At 42.7% G+C, this 14,108-nt stretch overlaps 1 protein-coding gene across 2 annotated transcripts in view; it reads right to left on the bottom strand.

Annotated features, from left to right (window-relative positions):
• The window catches only part of PRKCB (protein kinase C beta), a 382,229-nt gene that overhangs the window by 288,656 nt on the left and 79,465 nt on the right, over positions 1 to 14,108 (bottom strand). The gene's annotated exons all lie outside the window — the stretch shown is intronic.

The raw sequence follows: 14,108 nt of genomic DNA, 5'->3' as shown, positions 1-14,108 counted from the left end.
TTCAAGTTACCCTAAAAAGATCTATACAAACTGTCTTTATGGGAACTTCATTATTTTGCATTGGACTCCAAGACCCAGCAGGCCAGAAGGCCAGGAAGTAAAAGGCACCAGCCCTTCCAGAACAACCACCTGACCTCCCCGTCTTGGTAGCAGAGCTGGAAAGGAGGGAGGAAGCCTCTACCAATTGGCAGTGCCGCATCTTGCCTGGCACTTGTCCTCTCTCTTCTCTCCTCCCTACTCAGCCTCAGGTTGGCACCTGCTCAGGTCTCTTCTCACACCCTCACCCCAACCTGATGACACTCATCCTAGCATCAGAACTCCCCACTGGGCTTCTGTTTGCCAAAATGCTTTCCCACACAGGGGTCCCTGTCTTCCAGCTCACTCCACGCACATGTCTACCTCAGAAGTGAGCTCAGGCTATTTTAAACTACTGTAGCTGTCTGCCATCTGTCTTGTCTGGAGGCCTCCTGGTCTACTGAGAGGAGAATAGAACTGGATTTGGAAACACAGAAACTGAAGTCTGGTCCTGGTCCCACCTTTAGCTCCAGAATCTTGGGACAACCATGGCATCCCTCTTGGAGTGATAAAGAAGACTTCCCTTTGGTTAGTTCCTGGGGCTAACAGGGGCATTAAAGGTGAAAGATAAAAAAAGCTGGACAGTAAGGTCTTTGAGCGTGTCTTCACTGACCCCTAACAATGCCAACCACAGCTGGGCATTTTTCAGAAATTAATGACTTCCTTTACTTATCTGTCAAGACACAGTACTCCAGGGGACAAGCCCATGCCGGACTGGGTCCATCTCTGGGCACTGAAGCTTGGAAATGGTTACCATGGCAATTAGCTCTGCTGCCTGCTTTCTGAGCGATCCTAGGCAAGTCATCAATTTCTGTGAGCTTCAGGTTCCTCATCGATGATATTTACAAATTAATAGCATTTATCACTTGACAGCGTGTGGGAATTTCATGAACTGAGTGCTACGCAACAATAACAATAATATTAAATGTTATCTATGTGTTGTGTATTGCACTAAGAGCTTTACACATATTAATTCACAACAACCCTATGAAGCTCATAATAAGTACTAAATGTTTCTGTTTGAGGACATAACAACAATAACGTTAGAAGGAAGAAATCTAGAAAGACAGACATTGAAAGTTGAATTTAATTTCTTTCCTAGAATCTCCAGATAAGTCATTAGAACGCTCTTCAGAACAGCGACTTCGTATTTTTTTAGACAGATTCTCACTCTCTCACCCAGGCTGGAGTGCAGTGGCATGAACATGGTTCACTGAAGCCTCGACCTCCTGGGTCCAGGTAATTCTCCCACCTCAGCCTCCTGAGTAGTTGAGACTACAGGGGGGCACCCCCATACCTGGCTAATTTTTGTATTTTTAGTAGAGACAGGGTTTCACCATGTTGCCCAGGCTGGTCTTGAACTGGGCTCAAGTGATATACCCACCTCGGCCTCCCAAAGTGCTGGGATTATGAGTGTGAGCCACCATGCCAGGCCTCCATAAATTTCTGGGCGGGAAAAAAAATAACTCATCTTGTGCACCTGCCCATCCACACAATACATACCAAGTGTGGCTGCCTTGGGGCATTAGAAATAGTGGTCCCATCAACATCTCCCTCCAATTCTAACATCTTTTCTCAAGGTGTAATCTTCCCCCAGATTAAAGCTTCCCACGTCCAAAAGACAACAGCTGGCTTGGAGACAGCTGTCTCTGCATGTAAGCAGAGTTACTAGGAGGTTTGAGAACCACATAAGCTCTCTACAAATCCCATTTCGACCACAGCAGATGGTAGAGAGACGTCTTACATATACAAAATGTTACAGAAGATTTTTTCGGGGATCCCAGGGGAAGAGTCACATTTCATAGTACACTGTGCCCCACCACCTCATCAATTCTCTCCTCCTCATTGCCCCAAAATCTTCTCCTTCTACTTTGCAGAGCACTCTACCTCTCCTCTTTGAAATCCCAGCTCCAGAAGAAACGGAATTTCATCTTTTCCCTAAGGTTTTATCAAAGTATTTTTCCAGACAAGAAAAAAATAGATTCCTTACAAAAAGAAACTGGTGCAATTCATTTCTTGCCCAAGAAATATTTCTCCAGCATCCATTACATGCCAGGCACTGTCCTAGATGCTGAGGATACAGAAGAGAACAAGTTGTAAGGATGATACCTTCATCTCTGTGTTGTTACAGGTATGATTACATAGAAAGTATTAGTATGTTAACATGTACTGAGAGGTCGCTGAATTCCGGACACTGCAGAATGCCTTCTCCACATTAGTTTACTTTACTCTTCACAACCCTCTATGAGGTATTTCACTCCTATTTGACAGATGAGAAAACTGAGGCTCAGAGAGGTTAATAATCTGCCTAAGACCGCACAGCAAGAAAATGGTAAAATCCAAACTTAAATCCTGGTCCATCTGGGTCAAGAGTTCATGCATTTAACCAGCATCCTGTGGAGCATCCTGTGCATTTAACCAGCATTTAACCAGCATCATATCAGCCTTTAGTTTCTAATTGTTCAGTAACTCCCCTGAGCCTCCAAAAAGGATCTCAAACTCTGTGGCCTGGCATCAAAGTCCGCCTCGTATTTTCTACTACAATTTCCCACAAATGTCCTTCCAGCCGCCTAGATTCCTGCCATGGTGAAGGACTAATATGTCCTGAAAACACTGTACACTTTCTCTCCTCTGAGCCATCCCTTATGAAGCACCCTCTTAAACCAGTCTGCTCTTCCCCCTCTCCAAAACTCCATTACAAAACTCCAGCTTTATCTGACAAAACATCTCCTTAAACACTAGATACAGGTCGGGTGTGGTGGCTCAGGCCTGTAATCCCAGCACTTTGGGATGTCGAGGCAGGCAGATCACGAGGTCAGGAGTTCAAGAACAGCTTGGCCAACATGGTGAAACCCCGTCTCTACTAAAAATACAAAAACTAGCCAGGTGTGGTTGTGAGCTCCTGTAATCCCAGCTATTCGGGAGACTGAGGCAGGAGAATCACTTGAACTTGGGAGGCAGAGGTTTCAGGGAGCCAAGATCGTGCCATTGCACTCCAGCCTGGGTGACAAGAGCAAGACCCCGTCGCAAGAAAAAAAAAATACTAGATACAAAAATCACCACCTCCTCCAGGAAGCCCTTCCCTGTCCCCCAACAGAGGTGCATTTCCCAGCTCATATCGCCCACTGTCCTCCTTTTTCTACCTTGCCCCAGCTCCTAACTCAGTCGCTTGTCTATTATGGATGTTCACTAACAGCATCTCCACCCCCTGATGGAGGTCACTTCCTTATACAAGGCCTGAGTTCCATTCATCAGAGGGTCCCTGACTGCATGCATACCAGAGTGCCTTGCACAAGCTCTTGCTCAATAAATGTCTGTAGGCCGGGCGCGGTGGTTCATGCCTGTAATCCCAGCACTTTGGGAGGCCAAGGCAGGTGGATCACCTGAGGTCAGGAGTTTGAGACCAGCATGGCTAACATGGTGAAACCCTGTCTCTACTAAAAATACAAAAAAATTAGCCAGGCATAGTGGTGGGCGCCTATAATCCCAGCTACTTGGGAGGTTGAGGCAGGAGAATCACTTGAACCTGGGAGGTAGAGGTTGCGGTGAGCTGAGATCAAGCCATTGCACTCCAGTCTGGGCAACAAGGGTGAAACTCCATCTCAAAAAATAAATAAATAAACATCTGTGGAAATAGCCCTATACATTCTTTCATTTCTATATATTTCAAGAGTATTTCCAAAGTCAGTATCCCCAGCGTGAGCCCCTTCTCTCTTCTTGCCTGAATCTACATGAGCTCTTGGCAAAACCCCAGCACACTCCATGACTGCAATGACCACTCATGTGCAGCTGAGGCTCAAATCTCTGCCCTGAGCCCAGATCCACGCCCTAAGCCCCAAGATAACCGCATGCCAACTGGTCTGTGCCATTTGGACACCAACTAGGTGTCTAAAAGGGAGACAGCCTTCCCTCAAAACATGTTCCTCCTCCCATGGTTCCATCTCTGTCAGAAGCACCACTAGCCCACCTAGTACCCAAGCCAGAAACCAGGGAGCCATCCCTGACTCTCTCATTCCTCCTACACCAAATCAATCACCAAATTCTCTCAATAACACCCCCTAAATATTTCTTGAATCTTTCATCCACCTCTCTCCTTCCTCACCGCCACTCAGGAGTCCTCAAGTCCTGCCTAGATTACTACCACCGCCTTCTAACCCAAGATCCTTCCTCCAGCCTTGTCACTGTGAAATTCATTTTTAACGGCAGCCAGAGTGGTTTCTAAAAGACAAATCTAATCATGTAATGCTTAGAAAAAAGAAAAAGCTCTGTACTCTCAGAATAAAATGTACACTCTTTCATGGGACAGATGAGCTGTTTATGACAGGGTTCCTGACTTCCTTTTCTCTGAACTTGTCCCTAACCACATCCCCTGCCCTGAAAATACACAAACATGCCCTTCATTCCAGCCATGCCAAAGTTATTTTGGTTCTTCAATCCTCTTGTGCTTTTGCATATACTATTTCCTCTGCCTGGAGCACTCTCCCCCTTCTTTCCACATCCTCCTTTACTTAGTTAAACCTATCATCCTTAAGGTTGGACTTTGATGTCATGTAGTCCTGGAAGCCTTCTTGATGCCTTCAGTTAAGCACCCAACTCTACACTCACACCACGCGCTTACAGCCATCAGAGCACATGTGTCACTGTACAGGCACCTGCCTGGTTAGCCGTCTGCATTCTCTACCAGACAATAAGTTTGGTAATAGCAGAGGCCACGCCTGTTGTGTTCACTGTGGGACACCTCAGCACCACCACCACCACCACCACCATATGCAATAAGAAGTATTCAATAAATACTTTAATGGATAAATACATCGACCAATGTATACATCAAAGCTTTTGAGAAAACCTGATTTTAAAAATCTAGCAGGGCAATTTTTTGAAGCTTGAGAGCTGCCTTGTAGACTGAGATCTTTCACCTGAATTTTGGGTAGCTATCCAAAGAAGAAATTATTATATAAAAGATGCCTGCACTCACACGTTTATCACAGTACAATAGCAAAGATATGGAATCAACTTACGCATCAATCAATGGATGACTGGATAAAGAAAATGTATATATATTTTTATATGCACATATTAATATACATATCATATATACATATATAAATATATGTATCATTGTGCGTATATAGACACACACCACCATATATAAACATATACACGTGTGTGTGTATATGTATTATATCTATATATACATACACACAATAGAATACTACTCAGCCATAAAAAAGAGTAAGACCTTTGATTTTATTTTATTTTTTATTATTATTATTTTGTTTTGAGACACAGAGTATCGCTCTGTCACCCAGGCTGGAGTGCAGTGGGGTAATCTCGGCTCACTGCAACCTCCGCCTCCCGGGTCCAAGAGGTTCTTCCGCCTCAGCTTCCTGAGTAGCTGAGACTACAGGCACCCACCATCACACCTGGCTAATTTTCGTATTTTTGTAGAGACGGGGCTTCACCATGTTGGCAAGGCTGGTCTTGAAGTCCTGACTAAAACAGGGTCTCACTCTGTCACCCAGGCTGGAGGGCGGTTGGGTGATCATAGCTCACTGCAGGCTTGAACTCCTGGGCTCAAGAGATCCTCCTGCCTCAGCCTCTCAAGTAACTGGGTCTGCAGGTGCACAACATGACGCCTGGCTAATTTACTTTTTATAGAGTCCAAGTTGCTCAGGCTGGTTTCAAACTCCTGGGTTCAAGTGATCTTCCTTCCTCAGCCTTCCAAGGTGCTAATATTACAGGCATGAGTCACCATGCCCAGTCTGAAATAATGTCTTTTGCAGCAACAAGGATGGAATCCAAGGCCATTATCTTGAAAGACATAACTCAGAAACAGAAAGTCAAATACTGCATACTCTTACTTATAAATGGTAGCTACATAATACACATAGACATAGAGTGTGGAATAATCGTTATTCTCCAATGGCTACTGAGTGACGGTTGAATAATAGTCATCCTTCTTAGAAGGACTGGGTGGGGGAGTGAAGGATAAGAAATCACTTAATGGGCACAAGGTACCCTATCTGGGTGATGGATATACCAAGGCACAGATTCCACCAGTAAACAACATATCCATGTAACAAATTTGCAGTTGTGCCTTCTAAATTTATGCAAGTAAACATTTTTTTAAAAAAATTTAAGAAGTCCTCATGTTTGGAAGAGAGACAGGATGACCTCAGGCAGGGATGCTGGGTTTTGACACTCCAAGGCTGACAAGACAATGTCAAGAACGGAGTCCTTGGCACCTACTAGAAACTGGGAATGCAAGCTCTCTGTCCTTGGAAACAGCCAACCTTAAGAACACAGGCATCCTCGTCAACGAGAGGAGGGTCAAGCCCAGGAAGAGAGTGATTATCATGGCCACTGATGGCCAATGACAAGTCAGGTCTCAGAGAGCCCCAATGGGCAAGTCCTGCAGAATGAAAAGGGAGAGAGGAGTGATGGATGGGGACGCCAATGGAGGGCACCTAGGCAAGATTTTACAGGAGGAAATAACCAAGAAGTAACAATGTCAATGCTTTCCTAGTTTGTGTTCTTTCCATTCCATTTTCTCTTTCCTCATCTCTCAACATTCTTCTTGTCATTGTGCTCCATTCTTCCTCCACTGAGGGGTCACATTGAGGGAAACTAGAAGGCAGTTACATAACTATACCCCAAATGTGCTAATCAATGGTCAGATATTGACCTAGAAGACCTTACCTAATGAATTGCAATAGGGTCCTCCCCCTTGGTCTCAGTCTGTTGAATCATTTTACCCAGGTCCAGAATGAACCTATATAGAGTTTACTCATTAAATCAGCAGATAACATGTGATTGAGTGTGTCTAAGAAGACTTTGCAGTTTTGTTGCTGTTGTTTATAACTGACAAGTAAAACTTGTATACATTTGTGGTATACAACATGATGTTTTGCTACATGTATACATTGTGAAACGGCTAAATCAAGCTATTTAACGTATGCAGCTTTTCGTAGTGAGAACACTTAAAATCTACTCTCTTAGCAATTTTCAACTATACAATATATTGCAATTAACCGTAGTCACCATGGTATACATGGAGCCTTTAAGTTTTAGGATCAGGATGTAGAGGTAACTTAGTTTATTAGGAAGTACTAAACAAAGATAAATATTAGAGCTTATGTTTGGGTATTGAAAAATTAATTAATACATGTGTCACAAGAGGAAACAGAAACTAGAGGGTTAACAAGATGAACACAGAAATAGAGAAGTTCAGTTGTGTGGTGGTCACCAGATAAAATATACTGATTCTCCCCTCCTCCCACGTACACAGCACTATGATACTTGCCCAGCCGCTTTGAAGTTAGGCATGGCCATGTGTATTAGTCTGTTCTCACACTGCTATCATGATACTGCCCGAGACTGGGTAATTTCTAAAGGAAAGAGATTAAATTGACTCACAGTTCCATATGGCTGGTGGCGCCGCAGGAAACACAATCATGGCAGAAAGTGAAGGGGAAGCAAGCTTAGACCTTCTCATATGGTTACAGGAGAGAGAAGAGTGAGGAGTGAAGGGGGAGGAGTCCCTTATAAAACCATCAGCTCTTGTGAGAACTCACTCAGTATCATGACAACAGCACGGGAGAAACTGCTCCCATGATCCATTCACCTCCCTCCAGTTCTCTCCCTAGACACATGGGGATTACGGGGATTACGATTCAAGATGAGACTTGGGTGGGGACACAAAGCCTAATCGTATCACAATGTGACTTGCTTTGGCCAGTGATATATGCTTGGCAGTGACAGGTGTTTATAGCGAGCGCTTCAAGGCCAATATGAGACTTGCCAATCATTTTCCTCCCTCAGTGATCATGGAAGCATGCTTCAAGTTGTTGTGCTTCTATTGGGTAGGTCACTTCTGTGACCACAATGAGCAACCCCTTCCCTTACATGTTCACCCGCAACAAACCAGGTTGAATATGGCTGGGACCAGAAATCATGCCCAGAACTATGGAGATGCCAGTATCATCTCAGTATTAGGAGAGACCCTGTCATTATTAGAGCTGCACAAACACACCGTTTTGGGAGCAGTATGTTAGTCACTGAAGACTGGATAGTCACCAGTGGTGTGCTATGAAGGGAATTCAAGCATTAGATGGTTCAGTGAGTATTCACTTAACCTTATTTTAATAACAATATCAAATATCCTTCTGGAGAACTATTCCTTTCCCACTCTTGGTCCACATAATTCAGGTAGTGTTAATTCCATCCAGAACTCCAAGAGTAGATAAGGGTGGTCAATCAGCACATTGCTTTCTCACTGGCCCTAGTAGCTAATTTACAGCCTGTGAGATGCAACAAGAGAAGGAGGTGCTCTTCTCTGCATGGACTTGAACCTAGAGGAAATGTGAGTAGAGCTTCCATAGCCATCTCACCATGATGAGGGGAGGGTCTTCCATCTGAGGAGGGAGCCAATACAGAAGCAGAGATGGAACAAAGGAAACCATGTCCTGGAAACATAACACACCCCTGGATCAGACTATATCTGAAGGCAGCTACCCTTGGACTTTTTGGTTTTATAAAGGTAATAAATTCCCTTCCGAATTAAGCGAGTTTGAATTTTCTGTCACCTGTCATAACCAAGATTCCTGCCTCATACAAAGAGTGGTTGAAATACATGAATTTTAAGGTTCTGTCCAAACCTGAAGTTTTAAGACTCAAATAACAGCATTCACTAGCTAACTATGTTTAGCATTAAAATGGTGTAGGTAGCTAGGAGGGAGAAAAAAAGGTAACTCTAAAGAACAGACAGATCTATTAAGGCTGGTCAAGTCTGCAACAATCTAAACTCTGTCTGTAACACTGGCTATCTAAAATAAATGCCCTCTGGATCTCAGCCAGTGAGTGTGGCTCATGTGGACATTGGCCACCATTCTACCCATGAAGCCGTAATTATAAATCAAACCACATCTCCCGATCCCTCGGTAAGGTGCAGCATTGTGTTATGTTCGCAGGAGCTACTGTGGCTAAGGCCCTGGAGGAAGGGTAGTTTGCTATTTTTCCTTTTGAAAATGTGTTGTCAAAGCGAAGGTGTCACTTAGAGAAAATGCAACTGAGTTTCTACAGAGATCATTCTGTAATGACCAACACAGTCACTGTATATTTCACTGTTGACATTCCCAAGATGTATCATTGCTCTTTAACATGTTATCATCACACAAAAAAACTAGGTAGTTCTGCTAAATAACATTTGCATATAGTCTTAAAAATGCGAATAGAGTATAGATGAGAGGTTGCAGAGTTCTAGCCTAGAGACATCTTTTTTTGGTCTATACCACGCCTTTAATAAAAAGAAAAACAAGAAATTTTGCATGAAATCCAGATTCCTGGCTTCCCGTGAAAAAGCAGAAGAGCTGGCAGCCCTAGGACCATATTCCAACAGAGGAAAAATTACTACTGGTGCCCCTTTAAACAAAACACCCACTATTCAATTCAACATGGGTTCCTACCACCACCTCTGTTTTATACCCACCCACTTCACTCATTTAGGCCTCCTGCCTAGCTTCTGTAGGATTTGAGTCTGTAACCCTTTTATATTTACAAATTTGTCCACAGATAACTATTAAGACATCATTTTTATCAGCCAATGTCTTTTCGAACATATTGGAATTCAATGTTTTCATTATCATCCGACAGTGTTCTATGCACCATAACACCGAACATCTCAGTCAGTAATTATCCATGAACTTCCATGCCTCCAAGTCTTCGCTCATACTGTTGCCCTGCCTGCTCTGCCCTTTCCCTAAGTCTTTGCTGATTGGATCCCAGCTGAGCCTATAAGATTCAACTCAAATGCCTTTTTCTTGTGAGGCCTGCCTTGATGCCCACCCAAGAATCAGGGTTCAGAATTAACGATCTATTTCCTGGCATTATTGTAATATATGAGGGCATAGCATATCTTTTTCGATTTTTTTTTTCTTTTTTTTTTGACAGAGTCTTGCTCTGGTGTCCAGGCTGGAGTGCGATTGTGCAATCTCAGCTCACTGCAACCTCTGCTTCCCAGATTCAAGCAATTCTCCTGCCTCAGCCTCCCAAAGAGCTGGGATGACAAGTGGGTGCCACCACACCCAGCTAACTTTTGTTAGCAGAGACCATGTTTTGCATGTTGACCAGGCTGGTCTTGAACTCCTGGCCTCAAGTGATTTGCCCACCTTGGCCTCCCAAAGCGCTGGGATTACAGGCATGAGCCACCGTGCCTGGCCTAGCACATCTTTATCACACCTTAGCCCTTATTTCTTCCCATTTTCTATAATAGTTTATAAGGATCAGGCTGTCTCCTCATGAGACCAAAAGCTCTTCAAGGACAAGCACTAAGTCCCCAATACTTTAATGGCAACTTAATCACTCATAAGGTACTAGCATCTTACCTGTCTTTTCTCATTTAAACCCCACACAATCCCTATGAGGTAGGTCTTATTAATATTCCCATTTGAAAGACGAGAAAACTGAGACCTAGAGAAACTCAGAGCCTGAGAGGTTTTCTTAAGCCCTATACTACTTGGGCACACATTCTTCATTACCCTGTGATATGGGTTGGCTGTGTCCCCACCCAAATCTCACCTTGAATTGTAATAATCCCTGCATGTCAAGGGCGGGACCAGGTGGAAATAACTGAATCATGGGGGTGGTTTCCCCCATACTGTTCTCACGGTAGTGAATAAATCTCAGATGGTTTCATAAATGGGAGTTCCCCCCACACATGCTCTCTCCTGCCTGCCACCATGTAAGACGTGACTTTGCTCCTCATTTGCCTTCTGCCATGATTGTGAGGCCTCCCCTCAAAATTATAAATTATAATTATAAATTAGGTGTGTCTTTATTAGCAGCATGAGAACAGACTAACACACTCTGTATGTAGAAGGCAACAGAATGTGTTGGGTGGAGCTGAACACTTCTGTTAAGTAACTTCCACCAATTCCTGCAGGACTCTTGAAGGGCTGTTTTTCCCCTCTTCCATCCCCTTCCCCTGGGCTTTGCCCCAGCCCTGAGCAGCCTGTCTCACCCACTCCTCTCTCCAAGAGTATGCAGAGAATACCACTCTCTGCTCCCACACACCGCCTGACAGGAAAGCTGGGTAACCTTCCCTTATCACACCAGCCTTTCCAGGGGCTCTGCTTCCCTCTGAAATTACATTAAATTGTTCCATTAGTGTCAAAAAAGGAAGATGCATGATACTTTTATGAATTTCCTTTTTTAAAGAAAGTTATCTTCAGAACTGTACTCCTGCTGACTGCTTCCAGAAAGTTGGAGGTTATTTGGGGGCAGAATTTATTTGCAGAAAAACCACAAAATTGGTTTAAATGCCAGAATTTATTCTAGCTGGCTTGCTTGAATCAATACAGATGCAATAATGCAAAATCATAGGAGTCAACTTGAATAGGATTTCTCCAAAGAAGACACATAAATGGCCAATAAGCACATGAAAAGATGCTCAGCATCACTCATTAGCAAAATGCAAATCAAAAACCACAATGAGATACCACCTCATACCCATTAAATGGCTACTATCAAAAAAAGAAAAAGAAAATAACATGTGTTGGTGAGGATGTGGAAAAATCCTTGTGCACTGTTGATGCGAATGCAAAACGGTGCAGCCACTATGAAAACAAGCATGGTGGTTCCTCCACAAATTAAAAATAGAATTACCATTTAATCTAGCAATTCCACTTCTGGGTTCATAGCCAAAAGAATTGAAAACAGGACCTCAAAGAGATATTTGTACACTCCTGTTCACAGCAGCATTATTCACAATAGCCAAAAGATGAGAGCAATCCAACTGTCCACTGACACATGAATGGATAAAAACGTGTAGTCTATAAAGCAATGAAATATTCAGTCTTTAAAAGAAGGGAACTTCCGACACACACAACAACGTGGATCAACCTTGATAACATTACGCAAAGTGAAAGAAAGAAATCTTAAGATGACAAATATTGGATGATTCCACTTATATAAGATACCTATAGTATTCAAATTCATAGAGACAAAGAATGGTGGTGGCCAGGGGGTGGAGGAAGAGGGAGTGGAGAATTGTTGTTTAATGACAGAGTTTTTGAGTTTTGCAAGATAAAGAAGTTCTGGAGATCTATAGCACAGCAATGTGATCCTACTTTCTGGTATCTGCAATGATGGCATGTTGCTTGTGTACTAAGAAAGACTAATAAAATATGCTCCATTTTGAAATATAGAGATATATGGTTATATCACAGAGATCATGAAAATATATTCAGGAAACCTATCCAGTATTTTTGCCAGACTCCAGGAAATTTTGGAGTTTTTTTGTTTTTGTTTTTGTTTTTGTTTCTTTGCAAATTCGTCCATGACTGTGTTCTAACATAAGCCTCAGTATTCAAAGCATATTCACATAGTATCTTCCAAATGTGTTTTATAAGTAGTATAATTTGATTTGGTCTTGGATATATCCTAGGGAATATTTCAAAAGTAATAGAGCTATAGTAACTTTCGTGCAGAAACTTTCTCTACTCCTGGGTCCTCGACAACTTATATCCCCCACATCACACTGTGATGACGGCTTAAAGATATATTTGATGGATAATACATTTACATAACCCTTTAAAGAATGCATGTTAATTTAAACAACAAAATGAATGTTTCATCTTTGAAACAGTCATCTTAGAAGGTTTAACAAGGAAAACTGTATCTAAACGGAATTTCTAAAGAGGATACTAGAAACATGTTTGAGCCATGACAAGTTCCGTAGAATAAGTGAATAGCCAGATTATGTTCAAAGCAAGGCATCTCAATCCTTAATCATAAAAGTATTAAAGCTATGAACTTATCTGCAAGCACAGCATTGGCTGATCTTATCAATTTTTTTATATAGCACTCTGTTGTTGTTTTTTTTTTTTTCATTTATAGTCTCTCTGCAATTGTACTTTTGAGTCCTATTTAACTCGATAGTTATTTAAGAAAGTATTTTTTAATTGCTTGACGCTTAGGTTTGATTAGATATTAGTTTCATTTCATCCCTTACAAAAGTAACACAAAAGGCCTAGCGTGGTGCTTTATGCCTGTAAGCCCAGCACTTTGGGAGGCCGAAGCGGGTGGATTACTTGAGCCCAGGAGTTTGAGACCAGCCTGGCCAACATGGCAAGACCCACTTCTACTAAAAATACAAATATAAGGTAGGCCTGGTGGTGTGTGCCTGTAGTCCCAGCTACTTGGGTGGCTGAGGCATGAGAATCTCTTGAGCCCGGGAGGTGGCGGTTGCAGTGAGCCAAGATCGCTCCATTGCACTCCAGCTTGGGTGACAGAGTGAGACTCTGTCTCGAAAAAAACAAACAAACAAACAAAATAAAGGTAACACAAAGAACAAGTCTTTAATAATGGAAACTCAATCATGTGAAGTTGACTGAAATTTAGGGAAAAGATAAGTCTCTTCTAGTAGACCTCACCTACTCTATGAAGGACAGACCATTATTTCCTATGTCTTCCCATAGAAACCCCCACTGCTTCTCCATCACCACCACATAAAGCAGTTTTGCTTTATGTCTTTGTTGGCTCCCTCCCATCCCTCCAAGTGTCAAAACATCCCCCATCCCCAAGTCAAACCGCCCCTCTTGTTTAGAGATTCACAAAACAATCCCCAGCCGGTTCTAAGAAGTCTTCTGCTGTTCTTGCTGATAAACCCCATTTCATTCATTCCCCATATTTTCCTCTCATCTTAGTCATTTGAAATGTTTCCTTGACATATGCCAAACTTTCAGGGTAAGTCACGTAAGATCACCAAGAAAGACAAAGAAACCAAACGTGAAATGTGTTGATCAGTCCTCCACACCCTGCCTTCCCTTTGGAGGCAAATGTATGTTTCTAAGACAGACACGAAATTTTCTCTTGCTTTGAGTCAGCTTTACAAGATCACTTACCCTCTGATACCCAGTAATATGTCTTGCCACAAACTGCAAAAAACATGTGATCCTCTCTCTGGGCCTGCGATGAAACCTTTTCTCAACCAAGTAGAAATGAAGGGCAGTGCCTCTGTTTTAAATGTGGTCCAT

This window comes from Chlorocebus sabaeus, chromosome 5, assembly GCF_047675955.1.
Source record: "Chlorocebus sabaeus isolate Y175 chromosome 5, mChlSab1.0.hap1, whole genome shotgun sequence".
Lineage (NCBI taxonomy): Eukaryota > Metazoa > Chordata > Mammalia > Primates > Cercopithecidae > Chlorocebus > Chlorocebus sabaeus.
The sequence above is the reverse complement of the archived record's forward strand: the minus strand, read 5'-3'. Positions and strand labels throughout refer to the sequence as shown.